At 37.6% G+C, this 20,880-nt stretch overlaps 1 protein-coding gene across 1 annotated transcript in view; it reads right to left on the bottom strand.

Moving 5' to 3' along the window:
* Positions 1-20,767, bottom strand: part of FSTL5 (follistatin like 5) — a 245,155-nt gene extending 224,388 nt beyond the window's left edge. The window contains exon 1 of the mRNA XM_026041646.1: positions 20,666-20,767. The gene's annotated coding sequence lies outside the window, so the exon portion shown is untranslated. The remainder of the gene's footprint in view (positions 1-20,665) is intronic.
* Positions 20,768-20,880: the final 113 nt, after the last annotated feature.

The raw sequence follows: 20,880 nt of genomic DNA, 5'->3' as shown, positions 1-20,880 counted from the left end.
ACTGATTACATATTTGCATCATAGTTGCTCTGTGGCAGGGTGGGGTATTATTGTAAGTGACTGCTTTCATTTCCACTTATATTTTTCTGTTGGTTACAAATCAGGGGACATATAGAGAGAGTTTTAAGTTACCAGAACCCTTTTTAGTAACCTATTCATGACAGTCAAATACATGAATGACTTGAAACCATTCATATATAGTAGTGTCATATGAATAACACTTAGCTGGCTTTTACCCTGCACAGGGTATTATATAAAATAATGTATTTTTCAGAASAACTGAGGATAAGTGAGCTTAAAGAATTTCGGGGTCAAAAAAAGTGGTTCATGGAATTAAATATCATTATGTCTCAAATTGTGTCTCAGAGGAAATACTGCTGAAAATCAAAGATTTAAAGCATTATTGATATGAATTTAAGACATTTTAAGTATTAGAGTTCAACCAGTATAGCTCATTGTAGAGTTTCTTGGCAGTCTTTCACTTTTTTTTTTTTTTTTTTACTATAGCTATTTGGGAGAGCGGAAAAGAAGGTTCTACTTTAATTTTCCATACAGTCTCTCTAGTTATTTCTCAGAAATCTGAAGTTTCAGGGGGAGAGTGGATTCTTTTTTAATTAAAGATGAATAAAGCATTAATCTTGCTTTCTGTCTCCCAGGGCACTCTCCACTAAGGAACTGCAATAAGCAGCTGCACAGCCAGAAAAGACACAGGAGAGGCCAGCTTTGAAAGAAACAATATGAGAATTAGGMAAGTGCAATTCAGTTACATTTGGCAATTTCAGAGAAGTGCTGTTAGAAGGATATTTTTCTTCTTCTTGGGTTAGAGACATTACTGAGGCATCACTCAGAAGGCAGAGTGTGAACTTGCTTGTGAAAAGCAGTGAAATCGGTGTTAAAGAGCTACATTCCTATGTGACCTTTATCATTTTTTCAGCAATGTATTTGTTTACACACRATGCTAGCTCATATTACATACTCATATAAATGCAAACTGTATACATTWCAATACAGATCTTACATATTTGTAAAGATTTCAAGATAAAATGGGACCATCACTTGTAACATGTTGCTTAATACCATTAGCTGCCATTTTCTAGCAATTGAGTATGTGACCTCTTTTTGTCTTCTGGAATTATTTAAGTACTGAACTAAGGCCTTGAAAACAAAGGCATAAATCCCATCAGCATATTTCCATGACTTTTTTTTTTTTAAATATACATTTATCTTAATTTTTACCTACTCAAACAACAGCTGCCATTAAGCAGTTATTAATCAAACTGTGCCTTATATTTTCAAAAACTTATCTCTAGTTGTTAACTTGTGCTAAGTCCTGATAAGATACGTTAAAGGGAGGCAAATACTATTTAATTACTACTTATTATTACTTTGCTGTTCTATATTGTGGACTACTTCCAAAATTTTCTCTGCCAGCCTTAAAAGTTGAGAAGGGATAGAGTGAAGGATGTGCAAGAGAAAATGGTTATTCCTTATTTTTCACTGCTCAGTGAATTCTTAAGGTTTAGAAAACAGAGTTTTCTAAGAACCATCTCAAGAGCATTCACAAATTTGTTGCCTAATGCAATATTCTCCCCAGTCATTTCTATTCATCTTTCTTTGGAAACTTCTTGGAAAATTCTTATCCATCAGAAGATTCTTTTATCTTTTATTTAATCATTTATTTCCTTAAAGAATATTCTTCTTGGTAATATAACTGTATATATTCTCAATTAAAAATGCAGTCATGAAATACATTTGGCACCATGGAATTCAGCACAATTTAGTCCGGCCAGCACAGCAACTGGGGACTCAATGTTTAGCCTTGAAGTTTTCCAATAGTCTCAGAAATCTCTATGCTGCAAGGGGCTGAGTTAAACCACTATTTTTCTTGTTAGAAACAGGATAAGATAAAAATAGATAATGCCTCTTCACTTAGCTTAGATTACTGATTTTAAAATATTAAACTCTGACTTTTGTTTTCAATCTTGATAAGTGATGCTTGGTAGCTTACAATATTTTCTAGTAATAATGTACTTTAACCTTGAAGTGTACTCAAACTCACAAATATTTTTAATAACTGGGATAGGATTCAAACATTTATTGAAAACCTGAGGGAGAAGATCTTGTGTAAACTGAATATCCAACCTCTCTGAACTGTACTCACCATTGGTAAGTTCAATCAATGGACATTCTTCTGTAAGCAAAGAGTTCCTAGGCACCTTAAAGTGATATACAGTGGAATTTGTTAACTTCAAAGTTAATATGTACGAATTACAGACATTTATCATACTCATGGCAGATGCACGTCGCCTGATTTACCTTTAAATTAATGCCATTATGCACAATAGAAAGGTAATAACTACTTCGAGAGTAACTTTCTGCCATTCACCTACGAAGACACCAGCAGGCACCAACAAATGTGGAGGGAAATATATAGTTTGCCTATTTTTATTACCAAAAAAGCTATGTGTCAAAAGTAGTGTACAATTTCAGTCAAATACTTCTCAGATATAAAACAAATAAATTAATAAAACACCTACATGTGATGTTTTAAGTTGTGATGTTCACAGAAGTTGCATGGGTAAGTTATGCAGCTGCTGCGCTACTGAGCCTCGAGGGTAGAATCTTTTTACTTCTTGAGGAAAAACAATGTCAGTCTTTATTTCCCGTCTCTCTTTGCCAGTGCTTTTCAYCTTTGTATACATTTCAGTATTTTGTGGAAGATGAACTAAATTCCAGTTACTATACTGTCCTTATGAATATATAATCATGATTAATGTGTCCTGGAACAGCCTGGTGAGTGCATCCTCTCAAAGGAATGTCTTAGGCTTTCTAAATCCTCCCAGTTATTTGTTGCTAATGTGATCTTGGTTCTACATCTGATTTGGAATTGATAGGACAGAAGTGGCATCACTGTTATAATGAGTTAAGCAAACATATACTAAGTATTATTTTATACCTCCCAATGCTTAATCTTTACAAGAAGAGAAGATTTAAAAGTATCATTACATGTAGCCAGTATCAATGCAATAAAGACAAAATATATAAAAGATCTAATTAATGAGAGCAGACTTAACCAAAGATTATATGACGGGTTAAAATATGTCAGAATGCTCTGTTTAAAATTTACATATACTTAACTTTTTTTTTCCATTTTCAAAGAAATTGCTTCAGAAATTACTTATACAGTTGTGCTGCTCTACTAAAAGGCTACTAGTCAGGATATCTGGCATTAAGAATAGAGACAGAATTAGTTTTAATATATAACCATTCTACACAGATATAACCATTCTACACAAAGAGAGGTTGTAGAGTCTCCTTCTTTGGAGATCTTTAAAACCCGCTTGGATGCAGCCCTGTGCCACGTGCTCTAGGTGACCCTGCGTGAGCAGGGGGGTTGGACTCGATGACCTCTGAGGTCCCTTCCAACCTTCGGCATTCTATGATTCTATGATTCTATGAAATAAACTCTTTTAAATTACTTAATGCATATACAAAGTGTAGTAAATGAAATGTGAAGTACTGGCTAGATCATCGTGTTTCTTGTCCAGTCTTTGAGGGGACATATCAGACATTAGCCTGACCTTATTTTAAAGGTCATTTTCAACATATCAAGTACTGTGTACCCTTAAGACATGTTAGTCTCTGCCTTATACATACTATCAATCCGAAAAAATATACGTATATAATTGTCTATTTTGTATGGATCAGGCAAAGAGCTTAAGTTCCATTATCATATTCAATGTTATTAATGGATTTGTAATACAGCTACTGTAATAAATATAAACCATGCTTCATTGCCTGTGACTTTGAGCACTTCTTTGCATATTTTGATGGATACAGATACCTGTCGCAAAAGAACACAGAGCCATCTTTTCTTAAATACGCTTTCAATTACAGTTATGGTTTCATGGCAGAAAAGCGTGTGCAAATTAATTTCTATATAAATAATAAAGAATATTTTATGACATTAATTTTGAGGTAGCAGTGGTTTTAGCCAAAGGTATGTCTGCTCCTATTAGTCTGCCTTGAGGCAGAGTCTGTATCGCACAACAGGATGCATCTGCAAAAGCTTCACAACAAGCAAGGCATCTTATCCAGAGGTTGGCCAAGCAACTACAGCAGCATTGGGGTTATTAGCAAGTAATCTCTGCATCAGATCCTCTCTATGAATGCAAGTCATTGTCTGCATCTGCAAAGTCTGTCCTCTCCTGCAGAGTTTCCATGCAGACAGCCGATCATGCTGCAGAAAGTCACAAGAGTCTTGGCACCAACATTCACACACCCCACACCACCATCTTCTGAGCGGTCTCCAGAAGCCGCATCCGTGCTGTGAAAGGTGGTTGTGGGGTGACTCCCACCACCTACAGTGAGCGTGGGGCGTGGGGCAGTACAGCACAGCACTGCSACAGCAGAGCACAGCTTGTGTGCCAGGCTGCTGTGCCTCAGCAGCTCCCTGTGGCTSGCTGCCACTCAAAGAGGCTGCCACAGTCATTTCCAAGCAGCCAGCAAGGCTGCTAACAGCCCATGTGCTGGAATACACAAGCAAGAAAACTTTTTTTTTTTTTTTTAATTTTTTAATCTCATGCAAAACATTTAGCACGTTGGATGAGCATCCTGCCTTCTGCTGACTCCTGTCCATCTCTCCATCACTTCTGGTTTAAATTGCAAATCAAGCTGCATAATGCACAAGCACAGGGTGGAATACAGATCCTCTCCCTTCTTGTTTGTGAACTACCCTGGGATTTGTGTGAGCATTAGAAGCATGTCAAATGGCTCTGCAATGAAAGCCCAGGGGCATCATTTCAGTGTCAGTGCCGTGATATGGGTGACACTTGTCAGACCAGAGGGCTGAGCATGTTCTGGAAGAGCTTAGCTCGGGCCTGAACACTGATGGGCAAACGCCAAGAAACAAGAACCGAGCAAGGGAAGCAAGTCCAGGGAACCTGTGAAAGGCCCCAAAAACATGGAAAGTGGCTCAGCCCGGGGAGCTTCTCCTCAGAGGAGACCTCAGGAGGGAAGGAACAGCAATGTACACGTGGGTAGAGCTGTTGGAAAAAGTTATTATGCATGGTGGTAAAGAGCCACTGAACACCAAACTAAATAAGAGGCTTCCTTTTATTAAATAAAGTCTGTTGATTTCATGTTATGATTTAATATAATTTGTAAGAATATTTATTTTTTAAAGGATGACACTAGCTAGCTTAGCCCAGATCTAAATGAAATATAATGAAATGAGAAATAGATAACTTAACCATTTCTCATCTTGATCTTCACACAACTGCAATCTCACACTTGCTTTAATGTTACAGGAAGCAGACCTTACTGAAGGGAGTGTATTTCACATGTCTCTCAGGATTATTATTTTTTTTTAATAGAATCGAATTGTGTCTGTTGACCTATTTTTCTTCCTAAGGTTTCAGTGATCACTGTCAGGACATGGTTGGTTTACCATCAATGACATGTATTTATAATAAGTGCTAATTTGTGGAAGTTAGATTGTCAGCTAGGCAGTGTCCTTCTTTCTTAGTTAAGTAAGCTTGTTACAGTTGGTTCTTCAACATCCTAAAGGATCAATGTGTAACATCATGGCAAATGATGGGAACTGATCTCATGGGAATTCAATTTTATATTATTAAATTGGAAGTTTAAAATCGGACATCTTAAAATTCAGTTAAATATTATTTCATAGTCAATATTTTACARAACTTGTTTTCAGTTTTTGATTTTTTGTTCATCTCATAAGCTAAGATACAAGCAACAACTGACATCCTACTGAGTAATTGTCTGCTCTAGGCATGTTGGAATAGATAAATATTTTATTTTTCAAGTTTATTTCATTTTCTGAATTAAATTACTGCCAATATTAATTACAAATGAAAAGAAACAAGAACAGCTGTTGACACTTCCATAGCTTATTAGTTAGGCTTTGTTTTGAGCAAATATGTAGTCCTGGAAAAGGCAAAATGGGCATTCAAGGCAGAAGARCATTTCTTAAACAGATAAGGTGTTAAATTAAACAATAAGATTCTCCAGTATTTATTATAATATACATATCCAACAWCCTTACATTTTATTCTTGCTATTCAAGGAAATTTTCTTTTTGATAAAACCTAAATTACTAACAGAAATAGTGAAGTCTTGGTATTAATGGACTTCTTCAATGGATGCTAAACCTGTATATATGCCTACCATTAATGAAAAGTAGCATAATTCAGAGATTTTCTTTCTATTATGTAAGTACTCTGGTTAATATTATGAACTTACTTTTCTAGTTCTGTGAAACTCACTGTGTTGAGATGCTCTTGACAACATGTTAAGACAAGTACTCTGTCATCCAGGGAAAAAGCTTTGTTCAACAGCTCAGCTGGTTTTAGAGACCTCAGTTGATTCAGTCAATCCAGACTGTAACTGAAGGCCACTATGGATGCAGATAGGATTGGAACAGTCATTTTTTTCTTAACTCTGAGAGTATTTGAATGAGTAAAAAYTGTAACTGACTAAACAAGAAAACTAGAAAGTAGAAGAAGGAAATGTAAAGAGAGAAGCTTGGGCTTTGGGGRCAGGGGAAGTAGTATTTCAGCAACCTTCATAGCATGGGAAGACAGCTATGAGACATGACAGAGAGCGGACAGGGAAAGAGAGGCAGGGAACCATGAGCTCCCTCTCTCCTTAAATGAAGATGAGCAAGTACCACAGCAAGAGCGCCCTAGGTTAGAAAGGCACCGTCTTCCATAAATGCTTACTTCACTCCTAATGTTTTTGATATCCCCAGTTTTATCCTTTAAGAGCAGTGCATGTTCAGAAACCCCTTTAACACAAGCTTGGGGCAAGCAGAGGTTGCCTCAGTACCATCAGAGCATCTGGCCGGTGTCTCACACCCGTCACAACGTTCTGGCAACGGCTGCACTTACACCAGGGCAGGTGACAACCTCAGGACAAGGTGTTTTTCACTCTCACCACGGTAAAGGTGCACTTGACATGATGGAAGGGACTACACACAAGAGTACAAAGACTAATCACCAAACTGCAGAGATTGGACATGCCCAYGGATGTTTGGATCATTGGATGCAGCTACATCTCCATGAGTAACCGATACAACCAGCAACTGTTTCCACTGCTCTAATAAACAGTGACTTTTCCGTAGCTGAGGGCAGTCTGTCCTTAGCAGGATTGAACCAAAAATATGTTTGCCGGGCAGCAGTCTCCCCAAGTGCCCTCATTAATGTAATTAAGTCAACGATAGATGAAATCCTGACCTAATTGGATATAGACCTAAAATCCACATTTAACATGTTAGCTGCAGAATTTTATCCCGTTTATAGGACTTAGTGATGATGATGTTTCACAAGGAAGGAAACAAAATGGAGAAATAAAGTTAATTGACTAAAATGAATGAAATCCAAAGCTGTCCCTGATTACCTTTTAGAAAATATGTATCTAATCCTACAGATGTATGGAAGTATATAAATATTCAATACTGTACTTTCATAGCAAAACTAGTTACAGTTATCTTGTCTTTTTTCATTTAACTGCTGTAGAGTTTTTTCCCTCCTCTCTCTCCCTGCGTTGCAGTGACTTGTCTCTGTCTCTACTGCCACAAAGGTCAACTTTCTTGATGAGTTTGAATATGGCTCAGTCAGAAAGGAAGCGCAGAAAATTGCACTTGTTCTGTCAGTCATCAAGCTGGCTCAGGCTGCTAGAGCAGTGTGAAGTATTCAAGAGCTGTCTTAGACCCATCAATTGAAGAAGTGTCCAGAACCTGTCAGCTTACCTGCATTCTTTTGGAATACTGTAGGAAAAAGCTTCCAGATACATCTAGGACCTTAGTGTGAAATCAGTCTCTGATGTCTGCTAGACTCGCTCTTTCATTTGGACATTAAAGTCTAAATGAATAAAATAAGGACCTTCTCTCCAAGGTAAAATAAAATGAACAGACTAAGCATAATATGAAGCAAACATATATAATTTTGAGGTTTTAAAGAAAAAAATACCAAGCTCTAACTACCTCCATTGGCTGTCATACCTAATGAAAAATGTCTTTTGCCTTTTTTCACTTTTACCTTTTTTAACTCTGAGARCTGACTTGATCATTTATGTTCTACTATGGATAGAAATCTAATGCCTCATTATACTACATATTAATRTTTTATTAAAATATTACAGCCTCCTTTACATTCTGAGAAGATATGTCTCATAAARTAATGTATCATGCTCTGAATTCCATTCATTAGGATCAGAGTGCCCATGCCCTACTACTATGTTTTAATTGCCTTATCCCATTTTAAAGGATTTTATTGAGTATGGTTTTATAGTGCCTTAACATATCTATTAGACAGAAGCCTTCCAAGTGAATGTTGGAAAGCTGACAGTAAGACATAAACCTCAAAATGTCCTGATGAGCTTGTATCTAAAATGGATTGTAAAACAAGATTTTGAATACATCATAACTAAAAAAAAAGTCCTTTCTAGAAGAACAGAATGAGGATATTACAAAACAAAAATTAAAGAGCCCCAAAAGGAAAAAAAAAAATGTTCTCTCCTTTGCAGGAGACAGAACAACGTATATTAACAACAGACAGATGTTAAAATGATAATCCTTTTTTGTTTTTTCTTTTAGAAGGGAAGAGCAAGATCTTCAGTTCTATTTACACAGYGAAAATAGAGAAAAATTATATTGTAAGTAAGATTTGGCCAAATACAGTGCCATAAAACACAAGGAATAGCCTCTTACCATAAAAAGTACCTTTCCACGAGAATTCCAAGCTCAGATGGCTTAGGTTTTGGCTATCAGCATTCACACTATTATGTATTGTGTATGGAGGCATCGGGATCGTATTCCTCTTCTCCCATAAATCTATCCCTCTGAAAAGGCACCTCCCCAAGACATAAGGATATACTTCTTTTTCATTCTACCCTGACACCATTCCTGTTTTGGGATTGTCCTATGTGAGCCATAGGAGCATCGGCTAGGAAGCCAGGAGACACCTGCAGCTTGCTCCCCCTGATCAGCCACCAATGCTGATCACATAAGTGGTGGCAAATATCCAAGTTTAGCAGCATAATCAAACTGCACCCAGGCCATTTATTGATGAATCTGTTATTGCTGGCATGAATGCTCCCTCACTGCGGACTCGGATAAGCATCTCTACACAGTCAGAATCAAAACCTTCTTGGGCTTTTGTAAAGCATTTTTCAGGTTTGGGAATCTACCATACGGCACTCATAAACTCTTGATATCCACTCTAGATTACTGCAAACTGTCACTGCTTAGTCAAAAGTGAAGATAAAACAGAAAACAAAAAAACAAAAMCAAAATTAAGAATTATTTTGCAGGAATCTATATATGTACACAGAAAATGTGGCCATTCTTGTTCAGCAATGTCTGATACAATCTGAGAACTATTTCATTTAGATTCTTGCAGATCTTGCGTGTCTACTCAGAGGAGAAAAGAGACTCAATGGAGGTTTTTCAGATAAGAGAAAAATACTTCTTTGTTTTAAAATGAATCATGCTCATGTAATGTTTGACCCATGATGGAAAAGCAGTACTACTCTGCTTACAGATAGAGGGAAAAATCCACCTTTCTCCCTCCTATTCATCAGCATAAATATCTGACTGCATGAACAAGGTGAGTGGTACAAACAAGGCAAACATGGAGAGAGGGGATGCATTTTCTGTCCTCCAGAGCAAGGCAGCCCAGAGGTCATTTTGAATCACAGTGGATGGCAAACCTAGGTCAAGATTTCTCAGTCTGTGCCTTCTCCAAGCATGAAGTCCTGGAACTGCATCATTGCTTTGGTACTAGAAAGTTTCAGAGAAAAAAGCAGGAGAGCGTCCAGGAAGGAAAAAAAGACAGTGAAAACACAGGGAGGTTCCTGGGTTGTGGCTCCTGCTATTGCCAGATGGTCAGGAGATCAGGGGATATAGGAGGTGATACTAATGCAGAAGAGAGATCCCCTCAGAGCAGTACACACAGCTCACATGCCCCAACCTCTCCCTCAGTAAAGGGTTACTGGCACTCACTGCTGGCACTGCAGCCAGTGCTTGCAACGTGCAGACTCCTCACTCGTGGAAATAAAACAGGGTTACAGCTATTGCTGTCCTTGACCAAGAGCTGTTCTTGAGCCACCTACACCTGTAGCCTACCCTGACTGACAATAAAACTCCAAATTTGGAGAGACGGTAACATACTGCCCCATATAGTCATAGATATTACTATACTATACTAATATTACAGCATATGCAATATGATAGTATGCAATATGTACTAGAAAAACAGAAGAGGGCTCTTCATTCAAAGAATCCAAAACTATCCCTTTGTGCAAAATGATTTCTCTTCTTTGTACCATTCACCCATTAAAGCTAAAGGCTGGATTCAGGTCTATGTTTTGCCCAGATTATGGCGACTCTAAAAGCCCAAGGGAGATGTAATATAAAGCTTCTAGAAGAATTGATTTGTACAGAGATAAGTAAACCAACTCTTTCCAACCTTTTTTTTTTTTTTTTTTTTTTTGGTGGTGGTGTTTTTTTACCTCAATGGGATATCAGAAACATACCTGGGAGGATGAATGTAGCTATAACACAGTTTCCTCTCCAGCAATGTGTTTTGAGAATGACATTCCCATGAGGTTATCATCACCTAAACTACTATAGGGTCAAATTACCCCATCAGAACAGGAAACCTTTAAATGATGTCCCTTTTGGAGGGAGGAGGTTTTGCATCCTACCTGCTCTCTCAGTATTTCCACACATATCTCCAATGGAAGAGTGTCTTAATTTTAAATAGACTAAGACACCTTCTGAATCATTTTGTTAATTCCATTTAGTATCTGCCTGCAAAATGATGCATTAATGTATTCTGATACTTCTATCTTTATTCTCTGGTAAATATCTGAGTCCAAAAGGACTAATCTATTTAGCTACAGTTTAAAAATATATCACTTACTCTCTGATTCACTGCTTTATTACCCCTATTATGTCAAACCGAGCATAATAAACTTTAAAAAATTTGCTCTACTTAAAAGATGAAATGCTGATTAACTCAGTTGATGGGCGTCCATCTCACATTCCCTTGCTTTCTGGGGAAACTGCCCCTGAATCCCACAGCACTGAAAGGACTCTTCTCCTTCTGGGTCTCGACATTACCTAGGCTGAAGTAATATATTTTTATCCTGCAGACTTCTTCCACAAAGTTTAATTTGCATCAGGGGAGAAAGCTTCACAGAGTCAACCCTTCTAATGCAGTATTCCATTTTTTTTAAGTTTCTTAGGGAATAAAGAAAAAGTTAAGACTGGCACTGTGCATCCTAAAAGCCCTTTGTGAGCAGCCAGTAGTTCAGCTTTCCTTAGCAATAAAGATTTTTACCAATAATATATCTCTATCATTAGAGTTGTCCACTGACTCTGATTTCCTAATTTTTCCTGCATTTCATGAGAAATAACATGCATGCTAGGAAGCAAATTTTAAAACTACAACATAATCTTCAGTTCACAACTTCTTTTTTAAAAATTTAGAGCCTGCAGCTGACCATATCTGCACATGTCTGATTTAACCTCTTTTTTTTCTCCCCACCAATGTAATCCTGCTATTTTAATGCAAATGTAACCATACCAGTTTCCCGTCTGCCTGGGAACACAGTAATGGTACTTCCACCACAGCCTTCCAAGTACTTCCACAATTTATTTTTCATTTCAGAGTGGCAGAGAAAAAAGCAGCTGTAATATCACAAGTGTAGATACTGTGAATTTCCTTCCTTTTTGAGTTTTAAGGAAATATGAACCTCTTCAGTATTATTTCTCCTGTTTGAGGAGGGCAAATCATCCTTTTAAGATTATTATAATAAAAGCTTTTTCTCTCAGCTTTTCTAATGAAATATAGCAAAGGCTTCCATGTTTTGTACGAGATTTTTTTTTAGTTCCTGTCCCTTCAAATGGAGTGAAAGAAACCAGCTCTCCATCCATAATTTTTTTTTCCTTACAGTATTAAAAAAATGCAAAAGTTTCTGTTAATTTGTATGTACAATAGCTTGATACTCCCTGACAAGAATGAGAGCAATAACTCTTTTCAGGAAATGGTATTCCTTCGGTATTCCTTCTTCCTGTTCCCGATTTCCCAAAATTCCATAGACCTTATCRTATGATACATCAAAAATCCAGATCAAGTAGGAAAGGGCTATCAAATGCTGAAGAAACCAAAATGTTACTAAGTCTTTTCATTTCCAAAAGGCACCCGAGTTCTACTAGGATGCTAAAGGACATAAAACAATGTGTCACAGCCTCCTTCTGCTGCAGTTTGTGATAAGAAAATTGATGTTGGAAATCCAAATGAGAACTTGAGCCCTTAACAATCTCAAATGTTTGGGGAGCTTAAAATGAGCTTTCACTTAGAAACTTATAGAAAGCCTATCAATGCTTTTTAAGCACTTCACATAGTAAGCATTGTAACTCTTTTTGCAAGAACTCRTATTTAATATGTAAATAACACAGATGTTTAGAATCTGATATTGCTTTGCTTGCATATAKTCTATTGTTCAATTTCTTTTTTGGAAGAAAAGAAGCAGAGAAGACTGCCCAGCTTACATTAAAATCATTAAAAGCTTCATGATAAGATTTATCAACTCTCTTTCAACACTTGCATATGTGATAACTCCAGAAACAAATATCCATTTTATTAAAAATTCAAGACTAACTCATCAATTTTGGTCTTTTTGTCTCTCCTAAGGAAAGCAACCACAGAAAATAAAACCTGAATTGTTATCTATATTATTTCTTATAGTTTAAGAAGGGTCTGGATGTAGCATATGAAACAAAATAAAAGCACTTCCTAACTCACTGCATTCATCAAATTGTGAATTATATCAGAAACTATAACTTATAACTTTATATTAATACAACACTTTTCTATATAGGAAATTAAGAAAGTATAGAAAGTACAGAGATTATTTTCAATATTCATTTCCCAAACTTTGGAAATATAAATCAAATATTCAATATAGTTTTATTAGGTATGAAAAATAKGTGCTGTAAAATACACATGCATACRAAGGCAAGTCCTCAATACCTTTGAAAAGTTTCCTTCTGCATGGAAAAAAATATTGAGAGCCTAGAGCAGTAGATGATCATGACAAACACACTAAAACGATGTAACACCAAAACAAATATACTAAAATATTAGATTTCAGGTCTACAGGGGGCATGAACTCTTAAGTTCTGATGCCTGAAGCACTCTGTGGCTGCTTTAGATGAAAATCCAAAGGTGCATCAAAATCACCCTATTGAATGCAACAAGAACATACATATTGTTGAAATACTTCTGTGACAATAATTCACTAAGCTTTAATGAAGAAAATAAGCCTGTTTTTARAGAGTAGACTATAAGGCAATTATAGCTAAGCAACGCGGTTTAAATTTACTTGAAAAACTGTTTCTAGTTCAAAGAATACTAAGATAATACCAAAGTTACATTTCAGGAGTGATGTTATTCCTTTCTTTCTGACAGTGTCCCAAACAAATAACTAAACCACCTCATGCATCAACAGCAGAACACTTTTTACAGAATATTGCTTTTTATCAAAAATGAATCTGGAGCAAAAACTGTAAAACTACAATAGCAATATTCAGAAGTGAAAATGRCACACCTACTATACTAATTATCAGCAAATTATCTAAGAACTGGAAGGCAATATAACTGGAGGACTTACATGTAAGTCCTCCAATAACATGCATTACACGTATTTTGGTGTACCAACAAATTTAAAATAAGTATTTTAAATCTCCATTATASTAGCTGAAGTTCATGCTTCTTAAGAGGCCTTAGAAATACATTCAAAACATGTTTAGCCTTCAAATAATCAAAATTATGTCAAACAGTTCCCTTCATAAASAAGAATGAGGAGGAAATGAGGATTCACTGCTAAAATGAACTATTTAATTTTAATATGAATTTTGCACTTCTATCAATACTGCAGAGGTCAGCTAGCAAATGTTTGGAAGTAACATTATCTTTCTGACCATTTTCTGAGCCTTCCCCTCTCAGATCAGGAGAACAGTCTAACACCACTGAGAAAATCTGCCTTTGCAAAAGGTACTGGGCTCCAATTTCACTATGCAAGTTCAACAATCCATCAACTTATGTAAAAACTGAATAATCATCTGATCTTATACAAACCAAACATACTTCAAAAGCTTCTGTTTTTTTATAGAATCATTATGGCCAGTAAAGACCTTCRAGATCAAGTCCAACCACACGCTCTTCAGCACCCTGTCTGCTAAATCATGTCCCCAAGCGCCTCATCCACACAATTCCTGAGCACTGCAGGGACAGGGACTCCACCAGTTCCCCGGGGGAGCCTGTTCCAATGTTTAACTACTCTTTCTGTGTAGATTTTTTTCCTAATATCTAACCTGAACCTGGTACAACTTGAGGCCATTTCCTCTTGTCTTGTTTTCAGTAGTTATTTTGGAGAAGAGATTTTGTTGGTTTAAGATTCAAACCAAGTCATCAGAAGGCAAAAATGTAGACATTGCTAGAACGCGAGTGATGTTGAAGTGACAAAAACACTAAAATTAGCTAAAATAATTCTCCTTCTCTGAAAAGCAAAAAAAGTGGGCATTTTCAAAAGGAGCATGGTGCAACTTAYGCTTACATACATCAGGTGCTTTTCTTTCCCTGTTGTACTAACAGATGCTAGTCTTTTTTGTTTATATATAGTATATGTGTTTGATTCATGCAAAACCAGTAATTTTGATTGCATGGAAGGTAATTTGTTAAAGTAAAACTTAAATAGAGCTTAGAATTTTTTTAACTTTTCCATGCAAAAGACAAAATCTTAAAAAATTACATAGAGTTTTAGTTGGTGCATTTTTATAGAGAGTTCATATAGAGAACAAACACATCCAAATACAATAGAAAAAATAGAATTATACTTTTTTATGCTGGGGTTGATCAGAGGTCTTAGTGGTATGTTTTCTGGGAAAAACAGATATCCCATTGTGAGAAATTACGGCATGCATTATTCATAGGTGAGGTTTGCTAGCATCAGAACATTTTTTTCAATCAAATTTAGCTCTTTTCAATTGCTCACACATATTCTGTCATATATATACTTTAACTTTTTTGAATAGTGGTAGGCCCTCATCTTCAGCAACTTGAGACAATGTATTAGATGGCATGTAGAGTAGTATGACTTGTCTTGGGTTCTCCAATGCAAGCCACTTGTTTTAGCCACAGAAGCAAGTTCAGCAGAGGATCATCATGATGTTATTGGGCAAGAGCACTTGCCCTGTGAAGCCAAACTGAGGAAATGGGGGTGGTCCAAGTGGGAGAAAGAGCAGCTGAAGCTGCTGGACAGGACCCACAAGCAGCCCCTCAGTATCTATGGGAAGATACAGAGAAGACAGAGACAAACTCTTCACTGTGATGAAGGACAAGAGGGCAAAAGACAAAGGCCATAAACTGAAAGGAGTGGATTGAGGCTGGAAATAAGGAATAGTTTTTTCACCATGARGACAGTCAAGCATCGGAACAGAGCGGCCATGCCATCTGTGTCCTTGGAGGATTTCCAAGGCCTGGCTGGATAAAGCCCTGAGCAGCCTGCACTGACCTCATTCCTGACCCTGCCTTGAGCAGGAAATTAGACCAGAGACCTCTTGTAGTGTCTTCTAGCCTGAATTAGTCTATGATTAAAATATGGTCTATGATAATATTCATTCCATGCTTGACTTTTTATTTTAAAAGTTTTTTTTTTTTATCAATTTTTCTCTTTTCCTACTAAATATAACTGATAATGACTAAGTGGGAATGTGATTTACATGTGAATAACCTTATTCATATGATTCGGTATTTTTTAACTTGCTCTTTTATTTTCCTTCTTCTCTAAAGTAATCCTCTCAGATATCATAGCATTTGCATGCATCTAGCATTTCTGTTGTTCTTTCCTTAAGAAGCTTCTGGTTTCACATTATCACTGGAAGAACAAGACCGCCACCAACTAGAGTACTCATGTTGAAGTTATTTATATAAAATCTAAAATTGGTATATTTTTATTTCACCATTTAACCATTATTTCACCATTAACAACATACAGTATCGGCTAGTTCTACTGGTTTTTGATCCATCTCTCCATAACTTGCCTGCATGTGACTAAAATAATGATTTGCATGAGATTTACAATATAAGTTCTTTAATAATAATAAAATATGCACAATTCTAAGTTCTAAGGCAAAAAAAAAAAAATCTAAAATATTATGGTTCCTAATAGAAAYGAAATTACATGGAACAATCATCATTTCATATCATTTCATATCAATAGAGCACTTTTGGTAAGGTATTACATTGCATCTGAGCTGTTTTAAGATTATTTTATTCCTTTCTGCATATATTAATAACTCTTTCACRAAGAAACTAAAAATGGTGTCAGAAAGTTTTCAGTATGCTGATTAAAAAATTATAGTAGCTTCTAACAAGAATGCATAATCAGTTGAAAAATATTTCAGAATTAAAATAAGCCTTACTTGAAGAAAACTGAAGAAAAAAACACTCTCAAAAAAAAAGCAAAAATATAAAGTTTTTAAAGTATGCTTCATCATTTTCCCACTAACAATTTCAAGTACTTTATTATACAAAAAGTCTTCCCGAAGCCTGCTCTGAAAAGCACTGCTGGACACCAATCTCAATTAATTCAAATGCAAATAAACCATAAGCGTCAACCTACTTCAAGCARTCAGCATCAACCTACTTCAAGCAATCAGCAGAAGTATTGTCAACTCTCTCTCATTTAACTCTTTAGAACTTGTTATTGTTTCAGGACTTGCACAAATCAGCAATAAAGCCAAATAACTCACCACGAATTTCACAGGACGTATGGTATAAAGAATGATTAACTAAATAGGGGTACTAATAAAATCTCTATGGYAATAAAGGTCAATAGCTGCATAAACAATGCCACCGAATAAAGCTAAAAAACAATAAGAAATACATAYTTTCAAGTAGTCTCCATACCTACTTTCTAGGACATTATGCCTGGCTGGGCCACAAAATTTTGACTGCTGAGTAGATTATATCACTCTGCTGCTACACACGGACACTAGATCCAGAGCTATCAATGACAAAAAGGCAATGGGAAACACTGGCAGTTGGGAATAGTTTCAAAATTTCTCTGATACACACAGAAATTTCCTTATCTGCATTGGCCCATCCTTACTGTTTTGACAAAATAAGAGCAGAATGAAGGAAGACATGTCTCTAATAAATGTAAATACTAAAAAAAGAACCTACCTAATAGGAACAAGGACCTTGCAACTAGAGATTATTCAATTAACACAAATTCCAGAAAAAAAAAGTCTTTAGGAAATCAGCCAAAAGAGACATGTAGGTTTGATCCCTGCTGAAGACAGGACTGCATTCCTCGAATAGTTGTAAGCTCTGTTCCTAAGTGGAGCTGTTAAAGGAAGTTRCAGGCAATACTGTTTTCAAAGGTGCTGGAAAACCACAACTCTCATTTAAACAACAGCTTTCAGAATATCTCTCTATTGTAGAGGACRGCAAACTTGACAAAGTTTCAACTGACTCTACTTTTATTAATATAAAAGAGCATTCATTGTYTTTCTGTCTATCAAAAGGCAAGAAAATGCACACTGTATTAAATATGTATAATATCCTATGTAAACAAGTTCCCAACCTTTTCATTTGTTGACAGCTATTCCCTATGCATCAACAAATGCTTGAAACATGAAGCAGACTTAAATTGATTTTCAAAAACTTGCTAACTTATTTGCTTTGCTTTAAAATTATGTAACATTATAAACCAAACCACACGGAATTACTATTTTCTCACTTGCTCTTACTTAGAAAAACTGAAAAACATTATTCCCCTTTGTGCCACTCATTCACTCTTGGGATGTTTGATGTCATCCACTGTCCCATGATATTTGCCAGTCTGGAAAAATACTGAGAAATGGCAACATAAGTTTCATTTGGCCTTTTAGCTTTGAAAGTTTTAAGTCAAATTTAGAACTCTTAAAGGGCAGAGCTRTATGTATTGGAGTTCACCTTTTTACCTAAAATCAAGTATAGTGTTGCTTTTGTATACTGTATCATAAGAATTGTACATTCTCAAGGAATCAAGGAAGAGGTACATACAATCTACTTTCTAGAAGACACTATGCAAAACAATAGCTTAGAGCTATGTATATCCCAAGGGAATAAATTTATCCCAAGGGAAAAAGTTGATGCAATACATGTTATTATAACACTCACTTTCTTCAATATGAAACAACTTTATTTTTCTTTAAGCACTCACTGATGGTGACTGGATAAGCTCACAAAGGAAACAACCTGATGAGTAAGCATAATTAGGTAAAGGTGGTAGACCTCTAGAACTGAGCAACATAACATTTTTGATCAGTAATATTTGCTATCAACAGCTATTCCAGCTAGTAGCTGAGCACAAGCTTAACTGAAATACTACAGATACATTGATATCATCAATAACTGTATGCTCACATGTGCACCCACGTGCATGGTGGAGTAAGTAGGRCCTACTGGTTAAACAGGGGGGAGTTGGCTGAATAATGGGGTTGTTTTTGATAACATTCATCCTTGAAATTTCATTAGATTTGTAATGAGTTATTTAATCAGGTAATCATCATTGAATTTTCTTCAACTTTTGAATATAATTTTCGAAGTTCTGGAAACTTCGCACAATACAATCACACCGTTTCCAGTATACAAATACGCCAGGAGAAAAAAAGAAGAAATGATTATTGCTGAAGACAGACTTTTTCTCATTACAACAGCTAAAATGGTTATGGACTACAGTACATCTCACATACATATACATACATTCCTTTAGAAAACCATTTTACTGGAACATAGCAATGCCATTTTACTTCCTTGAGAGTCTGTATAACATTTTGTAAAACTCCATTTTTAAAAGCGATTAATGCAATAAGGTAACATATAACATAAACCAAGATGAAACATTCAAAATGGAAAGATATAGTCAAATGTAAGGTATAAAAGTGGAAAATTGATTAAATAACAGTACTAAAGTACTGTTATTTAAAATATTAACTGTTTCAAACAAACTAATATTCATGTCAATGACACATGATAGGACCTGTCCTAACCAATGAGTAAACTGCTCGTGAAGGTTTAGAGCCACTGTGAGCACTGTATAATAAATTYTTTCACTACTGTTTGAAGAGAGTAAGATGATAGCTGCTTTCTAATTATTAAGAATATATAATAAATCAGCTATATTTCTGTATTTCCTAATTCTACTTAAATTTAATTAAAGCTTTAGCATTCTAAACTGCTCCCTCCTGAATTTGCTTGCCTTCAACTTTACTCCTCAGTATTTCCGAACTATTACTGGATGATTCTCTTTATATTCCGTCTGATAAACATATTCAGTGAAAGCACCCCACTTCAACATGAAATGAAGAATACAGGGATAAACAAGAGAGAGTTTAAGGCTCTCCTTTGATCACTTCACACCCCCACCAAACGATGCTGTAGCACCTCACCTGCTTACAGTTACTCCAGCCGCTAGCACTTGCACACAGCAGCTATGCAAAGCAGCAAATCTCTTTTCAGTCTCCTTCCAAGGAGAATTTGCCAGCGCCGCTGGAGTACAAAGCCCTGAGGCTGCGTGGTGAGGAGCCCATTAGTCCGCCCGCTCCGCTCGGTCTCGGCGGCGGCCCAGGCTGCCAGCAGCAGCACCGCGTGCCCTTGGGGAGCCCAGCCGCCCTGCTCGGAGCCGGCCCTGCCTGTGCAGGACTYGGGAGTCGCAGGGGCGGCCCAAAGCCCCTGCACGGAGCAGAGCGCTCGCCAGAGGTTTAATGCAGCCGAAAGAGGCAGGCACGTCGCCTGCCCACGCTCCCCAGCTCCGTTCAATTCCCCACAGCAGCGCTCCCATCCCGCAGCAAAACGCGGAGCTATTAAAGCAGAGAACCGCGTCCGCCTCTGCTCGCAGCCCGGAGGAAGGCCCGGCCGCCGTGGCTAGCGGAGCAAAGAGCCCACAACTTTCCCACATCAGGCACGGCCCATCGCACGCGCTGACCTTGGGGGCCGAGGGGAGGCTGAGCCCTTCCCAAAGACCTTGCCGGCTCCCAAGTTCGCCTCGCCACCGTGTGACGCTGAGAACCAAGCGCTCCCAGGTACCGCCGTCCCTCTGGCACGCGCTGGCACACAGAGCCGCATGAGGCTTTTTTTTTTTTTTTTAATCCCTTTTAATTCCCGCTTTGCTCCCTACTTCCCAGAATGACCTTACATACCCCTTCTTCGCCCAGACAGGATCAACTAGAGCTTTTCTGGTTCCCCTGAAAGACCGGTGCTTATACAAAGTAGCTTCTGTAGCATCTCTTAGTATCGTTTCAAAACACTGTGAGATTTCTGTAACAGAGTATTTCCAGGCATTCAAGCAGCATCCAGAGAGCAAGTTTACCACAAAAATACAGCCGCTAAGTTCTCATTCGAGATTGCCCTCTTGCTTCCGAGCTCGCTCTGCTCAAAGCCACTCGCACCTTTCTTGAGCGCTGCCCCTCCGCTGACCCAAGCACGAGCAAGCTCCCAACTTTGCTCTGCCAGCCCCCGCTCCTCGCTCTGCTACCCGCGATTCATCCATAGGAATCAACCAGAAAATGACGTTAACAGCCGCTTACCTGATCCGAGAGTCGCTAAAGTCCCCAAGAAGAGAAAAAKGAAGCAGTTTAAGAGCACGCCGCCGGCTCCTCCGGTGCAAGAGGGGCACTTCTTTGTGTGGCCGGGCGAGGAGGGGCGGCGGGCGCGACCCGGCGGCTCCGGAGCAAACTGGGCGCGAACCGCGGCGCCTCCGCGGGGGCTGCGCGCCCGCGCCCGGCGCTGCGCGGCGGCTCCT

This window comes from Nothoprocta perdicaria, unplaced genomic scaffold, assembly GCF_003342845.1.
Source record: "Nothoprocta perdicaria isolate Ctin4 unplaced genomic scaffold, notPer1 scaffold_29, whole genome shotgun sequence".
Classification (NCBI taxonomy): Eukaryota; Metazoa; Chordata; class Aves; order Tinamiformes; family Tinamidae; genus Nothoprocta; species Nothoprocta perdicaria.
Note: the sequence above shows the minus strand (reverse complement) of the source record. Positions and strands in the feature narration are given on the sequence as shown.